This window comes from Lutra lutra, chromosome 3 (genome assembly GCF_902655055.1).
Source record: "Lutra lutra chromosome 3, mLutLut1.2, whole genome shotgun sequence".
Lineage (NCBI taxonomy): Eukaryota > Metazoa > Chordata > Mammalia > Carnivora > Mustelidae > Lutra > Lutra lutra.
This window is the reverse complement of record NC_062280.1, coordinates 170,233,899-170,245,945: the sequence shown is the minus strand read 5'-3', so window position 1 is coordinate 170,245,945 and position 12,047 is coordinate 170,233,899. Positions and strand designations below refer to the sequence as shown.

General features: G+C 45.2%; 1 long non-coding RNA gene across 3 annotated transcripts; it reads left to right on the top strand.

Annotated features, from left to right (window-relative positions):
• The first annotated feature begins 1 nt into the window (after window position 1).
• Window positions 2-10,783, top strand: LOC125094713 (uncharacterized). Of its 3 annotated transcripts, XR_007125665.1 has the most exons (6): window positions 2-682; window positions 4,948-5,112; window positions 8,083-8,250; window positions 8,764-8,920; window positions 10,018-10,120; window positions 10,734-10,783. It is a non-coding gene; the product is annotated as an uncharacterized LOC125094713 (long non-coding RNA). The 3 variants fall into 3 exon arrangements; XR_007125666.1 differs by lacking the exon at window positions 10,734-10,783 and having other exon boundaries at window positions 8,783-8,920; window positions 10,018-10,476; XR_007125664.1 differs by lacking the exon at window positions 10,734-10,783 and having other exon boundaries at window positions 3-682; window positions 10,018-10,476.
• Window positions 10,784-12,047: the final 1,264 nt, after the last annotated feature.

The window sequence follows — 12,047 nt, the reverse complement described above, 5'->3', positions numbered from 1 at the left end:
CGCCCCCGCGCCGCGCCAACCCGGGACTCGGCCTCTAGGGTCCGGCCCGCCCCGCCCTCTCCCCGGCGGGAGACTCTGCCCGGCGATACCCGAGCCCGCCTGAGTGGGAGGGAGCGGAGCCCCTCCGTGCGCTTCTTTTTCCTGTCCGCTGCGGCCTGCACGGTGGCGACTTTCTAACTTCGCCGACCGGGAAGCCGTTTGGGTTCCGCCCGCGCTCCATCCGGGCCTCGGAGCCTCCTTTTTAAGAAACGGACCCAGAACGCCCGTGCTTCTGGCCCCGCGTCTCCGTTTAAAGTTCACCCCTTCTTTAGAGCTATTTTCCGACCTCCGCTCAACAACGACCACCCAAACCAAACCAACGACAAAAAATCCAGCTTTGGGCCCATCCTTTGGAGTCTCTAGCACGGACCTCTCGCCCCGCTACCCAGGGTCCAGACTAGGTGACCGCAAACATTTGAGTGAGAGAATCTTCCTTTGGCGGTGGTGGTGCGGTGAGGACGACAGTAATGGAGGAATGACTGGTCCTACCCCGCGATACCACACCACTCTAAACGCCGTTTAATCCACTTCGCCCCTATCCCCAGATGTTCTTCCTTGTTGGGATCTACCACTTCCGTGGGGGAGGAGATTCTGCCGTACCCTTCTTTGACCCTTCAGCCACCTCAAGGCCGCCCTGCTTCTGGTGAGATATCCGTGGCCTGCCATACTTTTATACAGAGATACTGACTTATGTCCATAAATAGTACATTAAAAGCGTTATAACGTATTGTCACTTGTTTCCCGAGAGAGCATCCTGCCTTCACTTCACCCACAGCACTTGTGAACCATCACAAGTATCTGGAAGCGAATGGGAATAAGTGAGGGGGCTCCCGCGACCATAGGCGCCCGCATGAACCATGCTGGGGTGAAGGGAGCGGCACTGGCTTCCTCAGGCCTACTAGGCCTTCTGAGGGCTAATGGGATTTCGTTAACCCCCAGGCCCCCCACCTTTGCCGGCCAGGCCCCCCACCTTGCTGCCCCAGGTTGGAGAATTCTGTGGAAATTCAGGCAGGGTACCACTTACCTAAGCGTTTAGGTGGTTGCCGTCCTAGCTTTCCTGCATACCGCGGCTCAGTTCAGCATCACCAAGGCTGAAATGACCTCTTCAAAGACCTGAACAAGTTGGGCAGGGGGAGGGGTGGGTGTGAGGGAGGGTGGGCGACACATCCTAGCTATGGCAGCTGCAGTGTAACGTTCAGTTGGATAGAGCACCCGCAGGATTCCCCGTGGGTATTTACCTGAGCTTGGCTTAATACAGCTCTCCGAAGTAACAGTTTACAAATAATGGGATATGCTAGAGGAACACAGGGGAGCTTCTCATCGTACTCAGGACCTCCTGGAGCTTCAAGTTCACCGTGGTGAGTGGTGAGGATCTTCTCTCTTGGGAGTGCAGTCTCTTCATTGCGGGTGTAGGGAGCTCTAATGGTGAGAAAGCAATCCCTCATATTAGCCCTGACTCAGCCTCTCCGTAGCTCCCATCTGCTCTGGTCTGGTTCTGCCTTCTGTTCCTTTTGGCTATGACCCCAGTATCCCAGGCTAAAGATGCGTATAGACTATTGTTGCCTGATCCCTCATTATACTGACTTCTCTCTAGTTCATGGTTTTTATTTTTATTTTTTATTTTTAAAAAATATTTTACTGGGGCGCCTGGGTGGCTCAGTGGGTTAAGCCGCTGCCTTCGGCTCAGGTCATGATCTCAGGGTCCTGGGATCGAGTCCCGCGTCGGGCTCTCTGCTCAGCGGGGAGCCTGCTTCCTCCTCCTGTCTCTCTCTGCCTGCCTCTCTGCCTGCTTTTGATCTCTCTCTGTCAAATAAATAAATAAAATATTAAAAAAAAATATTTTACTTATTTATTTGGACAGACTGAGAGCACAAGTAGGCAGAGAGGCAAGCAGAGAGAGAGGGGGAAGCAGGCTCCCTGATGAGCTGAGAGCCCGACACAGGGCTCCATCCTAGGACCCTGAGATCATGACCTGAGCCGAAAGCAGAGGCTTAACCCACTGAGCCACCCAGGCGCCCCTAGTTCATGGTTTTCAAATCTTGAAGATCCATCAAAAAAAACCAGATTGAATTATAATCCAATCGGTTTCCCTTGGGTCCTTGCTCACTTTAAGAGTACTCAGAACATCAATGTAGTCTGATAAAATCATGTTTATCAACCACTGAGCTCTTGCCCACCAGTGGAACTGTATGGCATCTCCTCAAAGGGAAAAATAGAGTTATAGGATTCTCTGGAGAAGGGTAGAGTTTAGGTGAAATTTAAATTTTTATCTTCACCTGCACATTGGGCAGGTAGATCCGGTTAATTTCTCAAAGCAACTGCAAGTCAATCTGTTTCCAGAATTACTGGTTTAAAAACCAGTCCACATTTTTTTTTTTCATCTTTCTGGCCCATCAGAATATTCTAAGCTTTTTTTTCCCTTTTTACTAATAATGGGTTATATATGTGCTTAGAATCTTTCCCATGGATCTATCACATGGATTGGAGATATTACTCAGTTTTGTAAAACCAGAAATACAGGGGCGCCTGGGTGGCTCAGTGGGTTAAAGCCTCTGCCCTTGGCTCAGGTCATGATCCCAGGGTCCTGGGATCTAGCCCCACATGGGGCTCTCTGCTCAGCGGGGAGCCTGCTTCCTACCTTCTCTCTCTCTGCCTGCCTCTCTGCCTACTTGTGATCTGTCTGTCAAATAAATAAATAAAATCTTTAAAAAACCAAACCAAACCAAAAATACAGGGAAGAGAGAATGTTTAGACTATTAATATATATTTTAATCAAATACAAAGGTTAATAACAGGAGGCTAAAACCTTCCCAGTAAGTCAAGGGACGTTTGACTCAGCCCAGCCTTATCCAGTTCCTGGAGAAGTGGACCTGCAAGTTTGGTGGATGTCAATGGGGAAAGTATGACACCAAGGCCCCCAGTATATAGGTGCCTACTTGAGCCTCCTTCCTTGCCTCCTAATCTTCATGACTCTGCCCCTGCAGGGTCCAGTGGTTGGGGAAAGAGGAATTATTTCTGATGGCAGACTGGGGGTGATAATCCAAATTTTGGTTGGGTTGATTGTGTGGAAGTGGGTCAACTAAGACCAAATGGTCTGCTTTGGGTTTTTTACATTAAAACCCCTTAGATTTTAGCGGTGCTTGGGTGGGGGTGGCTCAGTTAAGTGTCTGCCTTTAGCTTGGGCCCTGATTCCAGGGTTCTGGGATTGAACCCTGCGTCAGGCTCCCCACTGAGTGGGGTATCTCTTCCTCTTCCCCTCTCTTGTTCGCTTGTGCTCTCTCAAATAAATAGATAAAATCTTAAAAATAAATAAAACCCCTGAAATTTTAACTGAATTTGTGATTTTTATTTCCTACTTGTCTTAGATCAGTGGTTGCCAACTCTGACAATTGATGGAATCACCTCAGGAGATTTTAAGACATACCAGTAACCAAGCTAGTGCTTCAGTCCCAGAGAGTCCATGTGATGGGGCCTCAGCCTTTCCAGGTGATTCTAATATGCAGCAGGCTTGAGAATCCCAGCTTTGGAAAGACTTTAAAGATAGATTTAATCAATTCTCCATGGTTTTGAGCCCTCTGTGTTTCTATCTATAAAATCAAATCCTCTCAGAACACCTGGCTGGCTCAGTTGGTTAAGTGTCTGTCTTCAGCTCAGGTCATGATCCCAGGGTCCTGAGGTAGAGTCCAACACAGGCTCCCTCCCTGCTCAGTGGGGAGCCTGCTTCTCCCTCTGCCTCCTGCGTGTGCTCTTCCTCTCTCTCTCTCTCTCTCTGACAAATAAATAAATAAATAAAATATTAAAATAAAATCAAGCCCTCTCTTCCATCTCTTTAAAAAGCATGTACAGGGGGCACCTGGGTGGCTCAGCGGGTTAAAGCCTCTGTCTTCTGCTCAGGTCATGATCCCAGGGCCTTGGGATTGAGTCTCGCATTGGGCTCTTTGCTCGGCAGGGAGCCTGCTTCCTCCTCTCTCTGCCTAGCTGTGATCTCTGTCAAATAAATAAATAAAATCTTAAAAAAAAAAAAAAGCCTGTACAGTTGACCCTTGGACAACATGGGTTTGAACTGTGTAGGTCCACTTATCCATAGAATTTTATAATATAAATACAATATAGTACTATAAATATATTTTCTTTTATGGTTTTCTTTTTCTTTCTTTCTTTCTTTTTTTAAGATTCTATTTATTTATTTGACAGAGAAAGACATAGCGAGAGAGGGAGCACAAGCAGGGGAAGTGGGAGAGGGAGGAGAAGCAGGCTTCCTGCTGAGCAGGCAGCCCAATGCAGGGTTCAATCCCAGGACCCAGGGATCATGACCTGAGGTGGAGGAAGACACTTAACTGACTGAGCCATCCAGATGCCCTCTTTTATGACTTTCTTAACATTTTCTTTTTCAGCTTACTTCCTTGTAAGGCTACAGTGTATAATATATATAGCATACAAAATATGTGTTAACAGTTTATGTTATCAGTAAGGCTTTATGTCAACAGGCTTATGGGTAGTTAAGTTTTTGGGTAGTCAAAATTATACATGAATTTTTGGCTGCATAGGTGTTGTGTTATTTAAGGTCTATGTATATGTATGTATATACATATACATACATATGTATACACACGTACACATATATTAATTACTCTCTTTCTGTGTGTATAGATATGTGTATATGTGTATTTGGAAACCAGCCTCTTTCTGTTCTACTTTCTTTCTAGAAGGTAATTGAGAGCTCACCACCCCCTGGAGAAGTCCCCTGCAGTTTCTTCCTTGTGGCTGCTATTTGTAGCTGGTGTTGGCCCTGAAGGCATACGGAATTACTTAGTGGTGTTCTGACTTTCCTTCCTGGTTTGAGATTGATTTGCTTGGTTATTTTCATGGAGGCAATGACATCATTTGTTTTTATTTCTATTTTTGAAGGTGAAGCTATTTGCTCCTAATGCTGAGCAGATGTACATTGTTAATCACTTGAAAGAGAGCCCAGCAGAAGAGAAATGTGCTGGAGGAAGTGCCGGGAGAGCCCGTGGGGACATAGAAGATTTGGCAGACCTGAACTCCAGCAAGCTTGAAGCTGTCATTATACCAGTGAGTTAGCTGAAAGCTGTGAGACCAACTGTTCATTTTAATTAATGTTCACTGACTTTAAACCCCTTTCCAGAAAGAGCAGTGCAGACCTAACTACCATTTTGAAGCCTCTGTGCCAGGCTCTAGGTCACGGTTCTCAAACTTTGCTGCACTTGGAAGTCACTTGGGAAGCCTTTAAAAAGCCTCAGCTCCTGGATCACACCTGAGACCATTCGCATTAGACTTTCTCGGGGTGGAAACAGATGGTAGTGCTTTTTGATGTTCCACAGGTTCTCCCACTGTGCAGCCAAATTTGAGAACCAGTACTCTATCAAGAGTGACCAGCGGTTCACAGACTTGGCTGTACCTGGACTCACCTGGAGGGCTTTATTTTATTTTTTTTTTAAAGATTTTATTTGTTTATTTGACAGAGAGAGATCACAAGTAGACAGAGAGGCAGGCAGAGAGAGAGAGAGGGAAGCAGGCTCCCCGCTGAGCAGAGAGCCCGATGCGGGACTCGATCCCAGGTCCCTGAGATCATGACCTGAGCTGAAGGCAGCGGCTTAACCCACTGAGCCACCCAGGCGCCCCACCTGGAGGGCTTTAAAACCATCAATGCCTGTGTACCTATGGCCTGGATTTTGGAATTTTTAAGATTCCCAGATGATTCTCATATGCAGATAAGTTTGGGAACCATATCTCTATAAAAGCATGTCTCTAAGTTTAATAGATATGTGAATCACCTGAAGCTCTTGTCCCAGCGCAGGTGTTGATTCAGCTCCCAGGTGACAGGGGACAGGTGGCACGTGGTAGGCAGCCCACGTTTTGAGGCCTTGAGACTTTGGAAATCACAGTGGAGGGTTACCTGATTCTGGACCTTTTCAGTGCGGAAATCACTTTATAGATAGGTGATACCACATTTTAAAATAAATGATTGATTTCCAAGTATAATTGTCTTAGATTTTTTTACTTCTTATTTAATCCCCTCATAAGGAACTGTATGTTATATATTGATCTTTTTTTCAAACTAAACTAAACTAAACTAAAACTAAAGTTTTAGTTTGTTTAGTTTGCCTAAACTGTTAAAATCAGTTTTATTTTAAGATTACTATTTTTTAAGATTTTCTTTCTTTCTTGAGAGACAATGCGTACGTGCCTGTGTACACACAGGAGCCAGGAAAGGGACAGAGGGAGAAGAGAGAGAATCTCAAGCAGACTCCTCCCTGAGCATGAGCCTGATGCAGGGCTCAGTCTCATGACTTTGAGATCTTGACCTGAGCCAAAAATCCAGAGACAGATGGTTAACTGATTGAGCCATCTAGGTGCCACTATTTTAAGATTACTATTTTTTTTCAAAGACTTTATTTATTTATTTGAGAGAGAGCGAGGGAGAGCATGAGGGAAGGGGAAAAGCAGCTCCCCTCCCACCCACCCCCCATCACTGAGCAGGGAAGCTGACTCAGGGCTTGATCCCAGAGTGCCAGGATCAACTTAACCTACTGAACCACCCAGGCAACCCCTATTTTAAGATTATTTTAAATGTTCACAATATTCTTCAAATCTTTGAAGGTGGTTTGGAGATGTCCTACAGTGAGAATCAGATAAGGAGTGTGTTGCTGTGGATGCTTACAGGTCCATCTGAACAGGTTGCTTACTGCTGTTTTACATACCAAGTATTCCAGGTATATATTGCTGGGTAACAAGTACCACCAAAATTAGCGCCTTCAACAATAATTTATTATCTTTCCTGGTTCTGTTTGTTGACTAGGCTTAGCTTGAGCTTCGCTTGAGATCTCTCTGGCAAGCGGCATGGTGACTGGAGCTGCAGACATCTGAAGGTATCACTGGTGAAGACAGCACCATGGTGTCTTCATGCCAGTGTCTGGTGCCTGAGCTGGGATCAGCTAGAACACCTGAGACGTGGCTGCACAGCCATCTGGCCATTCCCTCTGGCAAGCTTGGGCTTCCTGGGAACCTATAGACCCTGGGCGTTTGAACTTCTCACATGAGAGCTGGCATCCTTTAGAACAGCATTCCAGGAGACCCAGGCTTTCCTCTTATGCTCTAGCCACAGATGACCCTCAGTGTCACCTCTGCCATGTTCCATTGATCAAAAGGGAGATTAAACTCAAAGACAGGAGTCTACAATAGGGAAAAAATACCAGGAGGCATGGATATCAGGCACTGTTTTTGGAGACTTGCTACATACTATATATACAACATAAATTTAAATATCTCTTTACAAAACATGGGGCAGACGTAAAGGAGATTAATTTTATTTGAGTTGCTGGTGTCTTGTAGGTTTATTCTTTTCTTCTTTCTCTGCAAATAGGTATGCCCTGAGACAACTTTGTAAATTTTATTGCCCTTGAGGTTTGATGTTAAAATTAGTTTTCACATCTAAATTGGTGTTACTCGTAAATCAATCAAAAACTTACAGTGATTAAAAAAAAATCTTTTAGTCTAATACAGAAAGCTATATCTTTGTTTTTAGGATGAATGAAGTTATCTCAAGTGCTCTTTAAAAAATATATTTCTACTTTATACCACACTTGAAATATTTAGCAAAAATTATTATCATGATGGTATCCCATCTTGTGTCTTCAGAATTTTGCTGTTGATGCAAAATGTTTGTTATTATTATCATTTGGTTAATATAAATCCTTTATGTCCATAAAATCCACTTTCTACAAGGGCTACATTGAAGCCATGTAAATTCCCTAAGGATTGGGTTTGTGTTTCAGCATTTAGCACCAGCTTTTTACAAAAGGATCTTGGAGCAACTTTGACAAATACAGGTTGCTATTCTGACTCTTAAAAATGAAGTTAACGAATTAATTAAATCATTGCTGACCCCAGAAGACTTAAAGAAATGTTATTTCCCCATTCTAGTTGTGGGTTATTGCTCTCTTCTGCCTTAATTCTTTGCTGAAGAATTAATTGTTCATAGGTCAGCTGGTTCAAATAATCCTGTGTTTCCTCTCTTTGTAGGTGGTTTTGGGATGGCCCAGGACTGCCCTATCAGCGGTTCTGTGGAGGACTCCTTTGGCTGCATTTCCCACATGCTGGCAGCTGACACCTTCCTGCTGAGAAGTCACAGTGGGTTGGGATAATCTTGTGGATGGAGGGGGAGAAAAAGGATGAAAAGCTTACTGCCTGGTAAGCAGGTTCTACAGCCTTTTCCCATTTTCCTTCCTGCAAATGAATATCAGTGCAACTGCTTAGCTTAACAAATTATCTTTCATTTGGGGGCTGCCGTATTGGCACGGGGGTGGGATGTGGGTGGACATGGTAGGGGACAGTGCTCTAAGGTGATGAGACCAGCTGGCTTCGAAGCAGAGGGAAAATGCATTCTTTCGAGATACACTGGCTTACTCTGTAAGAAAATACTTTCAGTTTAGCAGTTCTCTTGTATGATATCATTCAGCTGTATGGTTCAAATTAACCTTGCTGTAATTTTTTCCTATTGATCCGAGTACATACAGCCTTCATTTTCTCTTACTAAGTGAATATTTAAATGAAGTGTCAGGTTGGAACAGATTTTTCCCAAGCAGGGTGGCTTGGGGCTTCTGTCCAAACAGTGCAGCATTTGAGAGGCCACTGAAGCTGATCATTTTAATTCTCTTCACAGTCATGCTGTCAGTTGCCTAAGAAACATTTTCTTCCACCCAGGTATCTTCTCTTCTGGTAGGTTTGATGATGCTGCCGGGGCCACTGCTGTGCAGAAGTCCGACTGTGCTCAGGGCTGCGGGGAGGGGGCTCCTGCCAGGCCACTGCCCACAGAGTGGCTCAGAGGTGGCCCCTCCACGGGAGCCATGTGTAGAGAGAGGTAAGATGGCAAGGGAGGCTTTCGAAGGTATTTGAAAAGTGATGCTTTGGTGGTAATATCTAGAAGAATTTTTTCAAGTAAAAACAGCTCCAGCCACATGAGGTACACACTCCAATACTTACGGAGAGTTACTTTCAGTATAATCCTGACTCAAAGATTAAAACCGTCATGATATTATTCAGAAATACTTGATTTCTAGGCAAGCACACTTTCACTTCTTTGAAGTCAGAAATGACTCTCATGCCATATTTCAAACAGATGGGCGTTGGACTGTTCCAAGGGCTTTTTCCTGAACCTGTAAGGACACCAACTGTAACTGGGGTGGGCGGAATTGTCTTTAATAAGAAAGACAGCAGAAAGCAGGGAGAGTTTAAGTGATATGATGTCTGGATGCTGATTTCTGCATTTACAACTGAATTAGTTGACTAAACTAATCTTCAGGATTTTTGTGAAGGTTTTCTGTTCATATGATTCAGATAAAGCCATGACACTTTTTAAAGTTACTGTGTGTCGTACATTTTTTTTTAAAGATTCTATTTATTTATTTGACAGAGATCACAAGTAGGCAGAGAGGCAGGCAGAGAGAGAGAGAGAGAGAGAGAGGAGGAAGCAGGCTCCCCGATGCGGGGACTCGATCCCAGGACCCTGGGGTCATGACCTGAGCCAAGAGGCTTTAAACTACTGAGCCACCCAGGCACCCCTCATACATTCTTTTGATGTCCTTCTTCTACAGCGGTCCGCCGCTGGGCACCCAGGGTTTAGTAGGAACCAGAGTAGCTTGCAGAATGCTCATCTGTTTTTGAGTGTTTCACTTGCAATGAACTACCCCTATTTTTTTTTTTTAATATAAAGTAGGTGAGGAGAGGGAGAATAAAACGTTCTCACCCTGAGTGATAAGAACCTGCAACGTTGCAGGTAGATTTCACGTGGATGGGAAGAGACTACACTTGTGTGCTCATGCACAGGTGCTCCCCTCTGCTAGAAGGAAAAGCACCAGATCTCATTGTCACCTTGCCCCCTCCCTTCAGTTCTGGGGTGCTGCTCTGCACGAGGAAGTCCTGCATATCTCCAGTCCCACAAAGTTTTTGTTGTCACAGGTTCTGTTTTGTCCCGGGAAGAACCAAAAACTATGGATTCCACCTATGGAAGGTTTACATTCCCACCGGGGAGGAGTGAGGAAGCACCGCTGGCCCAGAATAGGTACAGAGCACTTTCCTTGTCTTACGTACTGAGTTTGCTTGTATCTCTGCTCCCAGCTTATGGATTATGAACTCATGATTGCAAGAGGTTTTTGTCTGTTTTGTTGACTGCTTTATCGCCTGCACCAGGAACATCCTCTGGCATAAGAAGCCCTTGATATAAATTTGTTGATAAAGAACGCCCACCATTTATTCAGAGTCTCCAAAGAGGTTCCCCTTATAAGCTAATACAGACCTTAAGGTGGGGTCATAGGGCATGTAGCTGACTGTGATATCTTTTTCAGATAAAGGCTTCCAAGCAAAGTTGTTATAAAATATATAAAAACATATATATATATATATATATATATATATATATATATATATATAGTATATATAAAATATATAAAGTCACATATTCTGGGGTAGCCTGGGTGGCTCAGTCAGTTGAGCATCTGCCTTAGGCTTGGGTCATGATCTGGGATTCCCGGGATCGAGTCTTGCATCTGGCTCCCTGCTCAGTGGAGAGCCTGCTTCTCCCTCTGCACCTCACCCTGCTCAGGCTCTCTCTGTCTTACTCTTTTTATCTCACATAAATAAATAATCTTTTTTTAAAAATTTTATTTATTTGACAGACAGAGATTGCAAGTAGGCAGAGAGGCAGGCAGAGAGAGAGGGGGGAAGCAAGAGAGCCCGATGCAGGGCTCGATCCCAGGACCCTGAGATCATGACCTGAGCCGAAGGCAGAGGCTTAACCCACTGAACCACCTGGGTGCCCCATCTCTCACATAAATAAATAATCTTAAAAAAAAAATAAAGTCCCATAAGTCTCATTTTCAGTGCCAGAGTTAAAATCATTACCGCTCTTTGGTCTGTGACAGCTGCTGGGGCCATCAGTTGGGAGTTACTACTGTGAGAGAACACACAGCTTGCAGAGCTCCGAGTGCTACAGAGCAGGACAATTCCTGGAGTGGAGGCGAAGCCCGTTTTCTGTGTCATGTCTCTGTACCCTGCAAAACCACACAAATAGGAAGGAAGGGCACTTTGGGATGGGAAACGTTGTGCAAGAGAGAGAATATAGCAGGCCTCAAGCTGCTGTCTTTATTAAGACCTGTTCCTGAGGTTTGTCCTTGGCTGGCATCTGGGAGATTGGCACTTAACCCGCCCGCTGACTGAGAAAAACAGTTTGCTCTGCCGAGACTGTGCAGAATTATGCCGAACACCTGCTTTCCTTCTTTGAGTTTGGGATTGTGATCTTTGCTGGGCGGAGGGGACTGACATGACCAGACATTATTAAACACCTTGAGTGCTAAGGCTCTCCCCAGGGGAGAAAGAGTGTACACATTTTAGTGAATTTTTCACTCCTGGAGAGAGGAACACACTCGTGTGTTTCCTGATGGTGGGAGAGTGCATCAGAAGCCTCCAGACTCTGCTGTTATTGGCTTTTTCTCTAGTTGATCCTGTCATGTATCCTTTCACTGTAATAAACCTTAACCATGAGTATAGCTCTGTGCTGAGTCCCCTAACTTCATCTTGTGATCCCTGAATGTGCGTGTGGTCTTAGAGATCCCCAAAACATATATGCCAGCCAGTACTGGGGTTCCTTGGGGGTGTCTGGTGACAGGTAGTTTGACTCAGGGCCTCGAATGTGTGCTGAGGATGCAGAAACACCGAGGGTGCTAGAATGAGCCTATCTCTGAGCTGGAGCCTTGGTCCCAGTCTCAGGTGGGTTTTCTCCGTGGTGGTCTGGCCTTATCCATGTGGAGGACTCATTTGCCTACACATAGAGCCTGTCTCACAGTGGCATCCTTTGCTGTCACCCCCAAGGGAACAGAAGGGGAAAAGCAAGCATTTGCCACACTGCCTAGACAGCAGATCAGAGCAGCCCAGAAAGCCCACCTTTGGCTTTCCAGGGTGAGTGGCTCGCAGGCTGTCCTATTCCCCAGCTT